The sequence below is a fragment of the Lepisosteus oculatus genome, chromosome 14 (assembly GCF_040954835.1).
Source record: "Lepisosteus oculatus isolate fLepOcu1 chromosome 14, fLepOcu1.hap2, whole genome shotgun sequence".
In the NCBI taxonomy this organism is placed as follows: Eukaryota; Metazoa; Chordata; class Actinopteri; order Semionotiformes; family Lepisosteidae; genus Lepisosteus; species Lepisosteus oculatus.
In genome coordinates, this window is record NC_090709.1 from 7,657,701 (window position 1) to 7,666,538 (window position 8,838).

General features: G+C 40.7%; 1 non-coding gene across 1 annotated transcript; it reads right to left on the reverse strand.

Moving 5' to 3' along the window:
* Positions 1–7,980: 7,980 nt before the first annotated feature.
* On the reverse strand, positions 7,981–8,062 carry trnas-acu (transfer RNA serine (anticodon ACU)). Its single transcript has one exon. It is a non-coding gene; the product is annotated as a tRNA-Ser (tRNA).
* Between the last annotated feature and the right edge of the window lie 776 nt (positions 8,063–8,838).

An 8,838-nucleotide genomic window follows, 5' to 3' on the forward strand; every position in this document is an offset into this window, starting at 1 on the left:
ACAAGCTGATATCCTGGCTTCTCCCCAGACAGCTAGATGAGCTCCTCCAGTCAGGACAGGTGGCTCTACTGTACACAGAGAGGGGTGGAAGGGGTTAACAAGCTGATACCCTGGCTTCTCTCCAGACACAGCTGGGTGAGCTCCTCCAGTCAGGACAGGAGGCTCTACTGTACACAAAGAGGGGTGGGAGAGGGTAACAAGCCGATACCCTGGCTTCCCAGTGGGCAGTGATTCGTCAAATATACGTATATATCACAGCGATAATATAGCTATACGTATATATACATCGCCGCGACGTATAATCAATGTTGAATTGCAACCGTAAAATTGACGACATTAATAAATGCATATATAACGTTGAAAACACATCTAACACAGTGCCAAAGGCTTTTTATACATTGTTTGTGCCGCATCTAGGAGTATACGACAATCTGCATAGTGTACGAAGTAAATTGTTTTCGCAGTAATTAATTTATTTACACAGCTTTGCATACAAAGGTTCTGCGGAGGGGTCTTGCCCCCTGCCTGAAAAAAAAACAGTAAAATGTTTGAGTGCCTATAGAGTTTCTATTTTTATTTTCTTAAGAAAAGTTGATACCATATCCTGGACACCCCGTCCCCCATCAGTGCGCGGTGCCCGGGGAAAAATCTGTAGGGGGGCGTCTGAAATTTTGAGGGGGGGTGATATTTCGGTTGAAACGGAGCTGTACGGTGCAGCTACCCAAATGAAATCTCGCAGCTATGCCATTGATTAGTGCTTCATGATAGAAGATAACGACTAGCAATCTGGTATTTGCGATGAAGTTCAGTTTCACATTTTTCGTCACTCTCGTGGTTTGGATTGCCTGGACCGAAAAGTACCACAAGCGTTCATTTTTGCAGCTACATCAATGGAGGTTCTGAATCGTTAAGAAAAAATAGTTGTAAAAACCAACAGAAAGCACAGACTGCTATAACTATTCCTAGTTATATAACGATTTTAAGTATAATGATAAACTACTGCAAGGAATCGGTCCATCCTGAGCAAACAGGATCGTAATGTTGACACACTGATACAGTACGTGCCCTTCCTGGATGGAGAGTCCTCCTGCACATCAAACAGTCCGAGTGACTGTTAGTGTCAATTAGTGTTGTCTGACCATTGACAAAGTACAACTATTTTATTAGGGCGCAAGTTAAGTAAATCCTTTTGCCCAAAACTGAAAGGGTGACACTCCTCCCTCCCCCCGTGACGCCAGGCCTGTCCCCATCCTATTCCATAATGTCATTATATATAATACCTTACGACAGTGACCGATCCTTACTAACTGCATGCGTTAAAAATGCACATCAGGGGGGCACATAACTGAGATGTATTATCAATGTTAAATTTCAACCATAATATCGACAACATTAATAAATGCATACGTTGAGAAAATATCTAACCAAGCATATTTTCCGGTTATACACCACAATGCATTGCTAGTATTCGTTGGTCACCATTTTGGACACGTTTTTCAATTGTAGAAGATTGAAGTATTTATCCGCAAATATCTCAGCAATCCTCTTTTGACGAGTAAGTATAAATAATAATACTATCTGAATACATACAGATCTTACTTAATATTATTTTGATTAAAATAGTATGTGAATAAGCAAAAAATGGCACAGAAAAATACTGTGAATGGGGAAGATGACACAAAATAGTTTTGCTGTTTCTCTAATTATTCTTATTCTATGTTGTACTTTCAAACTTTGGGTACTCTTTAATTAGGACAGACTGTATTGCTCAACTGCTATGATGCAAGCCAAATTTTATCTGTTTATTTCAGCTTTGAGCTTAGTAAACCTTAATGGTTCATTTTTTAGATTATACTCAAGAAGATATTTCTCATCATTTATTTGAGTAGTAATATTATATAATTTTCTCCTAGCTGCGGTTTTGAAGTCCCACCCTACATCGACAGAAAAACATATAAAGGAGCACGCAATGCGTTACTTGAAGAATGCATATGCAAGGCAGGGGGCCTGGAGATCTGGACACTGAAAATAATAGGTTTCTGGTCCTGTTAGGACAATTAGACAGGGTTTGCAAATGGTGGACAAAAATTGTCTTAACTTCCATTGTAATATTTTTTTTTCTTGGAAATTTTTACATTTTAAAATTTATATTTGAATCAAAATGTGGTTTTGAGTTAAATATTGTGTTAATGTAATTAGTTTGTGTTTGTCATTATTATACTGTATATTGCCATGTTACCAGAATTTGTAGCTGAAGTTTAAGACTAGTTGCCCATAAGTTGATTGTTGATTGATTGTATACAATGTATAATTTGAAATACATATTTTTCAGCTATGAATGTGTATTTTCAGAATTAATTTCTAAACCAAATCATTGGCTTGGTTTACTAGTTTCTACTACACCTGTAAAACCTATCTCTGATGTATAATAAACCTAACCGTCCTTCGGATCCTTCGGACATCCGTCCTTCGGATGAGACATAAAACCGAGGTCCTGACTCTCTGTGGTCATTAAAAATCCCAGGGCGTTTCTCAAAAAGAGTAGGGGTGTAACCGCGGCGTCCTGGCCAAATTTCCAATTGGCCCTTACCAATCATGGCCTCCTAATAATCCCCACTCTATGAACTGGATACATTACTCTGCTCTCCTCCCCACTGATAGCTGATGTGTGGTGAGCGTTCTGGCGCACTATAGCTGCTGTCGCATCATCCAGGTGGATGCTGCACATTGGTGGTGGTGGAGGGGAGTCCCCATTACCTGTAAAGCGCTTTGAGTGGAGTGTCCAGAAAAAGCGCTATATAAGTGTAAGCAATTAATTTTGTTATTAACCATATACGTATTATAGTCCTCTAAAGTTATCCGTATAATAGACCTCTAAAGTTATCCGGAACTCCAACCATATATGTATAACAGTCCTCTAAATTTATCCATATAATAGAACTCCAACCATTTATGTATAATGAACATCTAATCATAGACGTATAATTGACGTATAACAATAGACGTATATTAGAATTTCATTCTAGACGAATTGCGGACCACATTTATACGTCTCTAAATTGTGCGTTTAATAGACGTATATTATGTCTTTTGCCCACTGGGAAACTGCATCTGAAAGCAAACGTTGGGTCTGTTCCTTTTCTTTCCAGCATGAAATAGCAAATTGTTACAAAAAGCACCAGCTAATGTCCAATAGCGGGGTTTTTTTCAAATTACATTTAAAAGCTTCACACACTTTTTAATGAAACAAAAGTGTCCTGAAACTCCCTAACTTACAGGTTTGTTTGAACCTGTAATAAAAAAAGAGATCTAAAACTTCTAGAGTTCCATTCTCTGATGTAAATGTCTCTAAAGTCGGACATGATGTCTAGCAGATGTGAACTGTGCCTTTTCTCTTGTGTTCAAGGATATTCGCTGTGTGAGCTCCACACTGCGTATCCTGTACAGCTCTATTTTGTTTAGATTATCTATGTGGTGTACAGATAGAACTCAACTGCATGGTGAGAATTCCGGGTTCAGTACCAGCAGAACGTGAAGCGAAACGAATCCTTCAATAATAAACGGTTCATAACAAGGGTCAAGGAGACTGTATTCACCAGACAAAGGAATAGCAGAACGGGAAACAGTCTTAACAAACCCAGCACTCTTAGGATGTTGCTGTTGCTTACGTTTTAGGGCCAAACAATCTGCAGTTATATGACCTCTCTTGTGACAATAAAAACATTCACGCTCCTCTTTAGGACGTGAGGAACTAGTTTTTACTTGGAGAGACTGAGACTGGGAACTTAGAGTAGACAAAGTCTTCTCCACACGTGCAGATGTGAAAACGTTCTTGTGCGTGAGCACGAACTCATCTGCCAAAACAGCGGCTTGCGCTAAAGTAGTTACTTTTTGCTCATTCAAATACACAACAATGCATTCAGGCAAACAGTTCTTAAATTCCTCTAAGAGCATTAACTCACGCAATGAGTTAAAGTAACTCACTTTACTGGCTACAACCCATTTATCAAAGAGAGTGCCCTTCTCTCTAGCAAATTCAACAAATGTCTGGTCTGACACTTTACGATGATTTATGAAGCGTTGTCTATAAGCCTCAGGAACTAATTCGTAAGCCCGTAAGATAGCAGCTTTCACAGTATTGTAATTCAAACTTTCTTCTAAAGAAAGTGTAGAACAAACTTCCTGAGCTTTGCCCACTAATCTACACTGCAAAAGCAGTGACCAAACCTCCTTAGGCCAACGAAGTGATGTGGCAATTCGCTCGAATGCACCAAAGTATGAATCAACTTCCGTCTCCCTAAACAGAGGAACTAAAGCAATGTGCTTACTTACATCAAAGGTGGTAGAGAGTGGATCTTGCAAAGGAGACACGCTAGAGGCCTCGGAGTGGGTCGGCTGCACAGCAGGAGCATTCTTTCGTGCTTCTAGCTCAAGCTGTTGGAGCTTAACCTCTTTCTCCGCCTCGATCTCCATCTTACGAATTGCAAGGCGCTAGTCAAATTCTGCCTGGCGTACTTGGGCTTTTTCCTGCGCCTCCATGTGCAAGCGGGCCAAACGAACTTTCAGGCGAGTATCGCTTTTTGACCTGGTGGAGACCGGAGAGAACGGTTCAAAGGGAGGCAAGGTGGCCTTGACCTCAGTCTCCGCTAAGTCTTCAGCCACCCCCTGCACCTCGTCCTGTTCTTCCACCATCATAGCAGGTTTAGCACCAGCCCCAGGAGAACCGGCGTCCTTGCTCGCTAATGCAATGACCTCTAACTCCACTAACCTATCCACCACAGCTCTCTTGAGGTCCCTTTTAAGAGCTTGTGTCGAAACCTGAATCTGGAAGTGATCAGCAATTTGGCGCAATTCATCCTTCCTATACTTATCCAGCTGCTCAAAGGAAGGTTCCTCCACAAACTTTCGCAAATCAAAAGTAGCCATAATTACAGTACCTTGCCAAAACACAATCCACAAATCAAAATCCTGCACCAACACCAAAATTCTGCAACACAAAAAAAAATCCTTAGGGCGGGAATTTGATATCCCAGACGAGCCCCCAATAATGTTACGACCCCAAGTGTCTAGGGGAAAAGGGGTGTAACATTTAGGATAATTCTTTTGGAAGCAGGGGGGTTTTGGTGAGGGACTAGGAAGTATGATAACAAGGGTAAGGAACTAGAGTGGTGCCAAAGGAAAGAAAATAACAAACAAAATGGAGCTGGCTAGGACAGTGAGGGAAAGCTAATCTGACTACAAAAGAAAACCCGAAACACACGGTCTTCGGCGTCTTCAACACCCTAGCTAACCTGCACTGACTACCCAAAACCATACAAGACAAACGGCACTCACCCGTACTAAACTAGTGTACTAATACAAAATCAACTAAGTGTGTAAGTGTACCCAACAACCTAAACTAACCTTATATACAAAAGTTCACACAAAAACACAAGTGAACCAGGAAGACAAATAAGGGAAAACAAGAGTAATAAATAGGAGCAGGGTACAAAAAGAACACAGAAGTTGAACATGTAACACTGGGGCAAGGTAATGACAAAACAAGGATGAACACACAAACAAACGAAAGTACAAAGAAACTAACGTAAATCCAACAAAACAACGAAGCCGAAGCTATACGAAAATACACAAACACAAAGCAAAACAAACCAACAACGAAGCTGAAGCAATAACCAGGAGCGAAGCGAAGCGAAGCAATAACCAAAACCGAACGGGACCGAAGTCAAACGAAAGGCATAAAATGAAAACATAAAAACATAAAAAACGAAAGAATAAAATGTGTTCTGATCGGCTGAGGCTAATTAACGATCACATCATACTGAAACAGTGGAGGGATGGTGGGCCAATGGGGAAGGGAGAACAATCAAGGGTCAGCAGTGTGGAACAGAAAAAAACACACACAGAACACACACTGGGACGTAACATCGACGTTAAATATGCGTTTATTCATGTCGTCGATTTTACGGTTGCAATTCGACGTTGATTATACGTCGAGGCGACGTATATATACGTATAGCCGTATTTTCGCCGTGAATATAAGTATATTCGACGAATCAATGCTCACTGGGACAGTTGTTCGAAAGAACATATCTGTGGCTGTGGTCCAACAATAACGGTGGTGAAACAGGCGGAATGTGTGGAATGAACTGGAGATGGAAAAGGAGACTCATCCAGTCGATAGTAGGGTTGTGTAGGACCGCACACACTAGGTGACAGTGTTGAGTAGCGTGGTTTAAAAGCTTCACAAGCCAGGCAGGAATCAAACCTACAATCTTCTGATCCGAAGTCAGACACGTTATCCATTGCGCCACTGGCCCTACTATCCCCTTACTCAACTGCACTACAATGAGCTCAGAGCCGCTACTAGTAATACTGTACATCGCCCCGGTCCATATGTTCTCAATTAGATTCACGTGTTTTGTACGTGTCTATAATTACTACGTCTTTCATTTTGTCTGGTTTAAAAAAAAAAATTCTCTTTTGTCTCTTCAGACAAAGGGTTTATGTGTCTCCCTGAAATTCACACACGAGGGAAGTCACACAAGGAAGGAAAGATATCGCGTTTAAAAAGAATCCAGAGTGGAGACGCCAGCAATTGAAAACGAAGCTTCCTAGAGTATGTGCGCGCTACCACTGAACTAAACTCCCGAAACCGAGTTTTTTCCGCAGGTCTTTAATTGTGTTAGGAAGAGTGAACAGTCAGAGCGCATTTTAAAGGTCAAAGCAAGACAATTAGATGTGAAGAGAATTCAGAACAGGAGCCTCTGCTTCTCTGTTAACTGAGCTTTCGGTGAACGTCAAAGTTAAAGAAACAAGAAACACCATCCTTCGAGCCGGATTCAAAACAGCGACATAATCGCCGGCTGCTTTTTTTAAACAGTTTTACGCCCTAGCAACTGAGCTATCGAAAGGTCGACTCCAAACGCACACGTTTTGCCATATGTGTATCCCAATGTAGTGTAGCGTTCCTGTTTATTTAAATCCCAGTTCGACATAAAAATACGCACTCCCATAGTCTTGTTTAGTAGAAGAAATGGACCAGGATTCTACTGTATAATCTTCCAGAGGTCTTACAAAATGTTTGGAGGGACATCAGTGCAGGCAGAAATTGACTCTTTTTCTAGTGGGATCGGGACCATATAACACCTTTCTTTTGGATTGAGAAGAGGATCATGGTGACACTCGAAACATCCCTGTTTTTGCTTCTTTCGAGGACGAATGGATTATTAAGGTGCAAACATCGGCTCAAATCAAAACTCCTACTGCAGTTGCTTCTTGGAGAGTTTCTTCAAATTTTTCAACTGAACGTCAATATTTTGTGATATTGACGATGATATCATACAGATTGTGGTTTTCTTTTGATCAAAAATTGTATTAAAATATGAGCCTCTTTTACCTTTGTCTTGGATGTTTCGCAAGGTATAATACTTTCCCTTGCATCCTCAGATAAACATTCTAAATACCACAAAGTTACAATATATGGAATAGCATTTATTTTTACATATGTTTTAAAATGCACTTTTATTTAAAGCTACATTTAGTGCTAGGTAAAGATAATGTTGCTAATACTGATGTAGTAGAAATGTAAGATGAATTGATAGCTTTATCTGAGCTAAAAAAGTCCTAAAACGCCTCCTGTAACAGGTAACTCGTAGCAAGATTCAACTCCAAACCTTGCTATTGCATTGTGCATTATGTAAACACGACCTGTTTCAGCTTCTGGTAAGTGCAGTTTTTCCACATTGAAATTAACAAAAACATTTTTCAAGATGCACCATGTCCCTAAATCGTTCATCAAGACTAGTATTATTATAAGGTGAAAGCAGTACAAAACATAAATGTAACCTAAATATTAAGAGACTATTGTCTGTCAGCTACTGCTGTAAGTCAGTTCAGCCAATGCTAGAAGTATTACTGCTCTACTACAGTAGCAAAAGTGCACAAACCCTTAGAAACAGATCACAAGTTAGAAGTACAAACTGACGAGGATGGGATTCAAACCCACGCATGCAAAGCACAATGGATTAGTAGTCCATCGCCTTTACCACTCGGCCACCTCGTCAAGAAAATCAGCCCCTTCGGACACGATTTGGCGCGCTCAAGATGATAATCTTTTTCCATTCTTGAGGGTCATTTTCCTCTTCCACCTGCCATTGCACTATTTTGCTTGAGTGATGTCAAGCCAAACGTGTGTTGTGCTTCAGTGACGGCTGTAGAGGACACACATTGATCTCCTTATTGGAATCGGTGGCTGCTGTGGGGATACAGCGCTTGTATCCCTCTTCTCTGGCTAAACACTGTCTACTGTAAAGTATAGAAATAGAGGCTAAAATGATAAAATACTTCAGTAAGGCGGAGCATATGGGAAAGTATAATGAAAACGATCTATAAATCACTTTCCCTAGATTTTCAAACTCTCTGTTCGAGCTCTGATATAATCCTCTGTGCTCCTGCCGCTGTCACTCTGCATTCCATAGGGATACAGGTTGATTTCACAATGCCCCCCATTTAATGAAATACAGGAAAAACCGCAAGGAAAACAATATGTTTTAATAAATCTTCTCCTGGATTTATATTTCGGTCTTTCACATTTGAATGCATACCTTGCCGTAAATCTTTCCTCGATCACTGGCAGCCCAAACAGTTCTTAAGGTAGAAATCTAAGCGCAATCCTGTCCATCATGTCCCCGCAAAGCGGTTTCTCCGTTTTCCTTTTCCTGTCATTGCCAGTGAGCACAACAAGACGGGAAACATGCAAGACAGGGAAGAGACAGTAGCTGTCAGGAGTGGGATTTGAACCCACGCCTCTATTCAGAGACCAGAACACCCAAACAATAG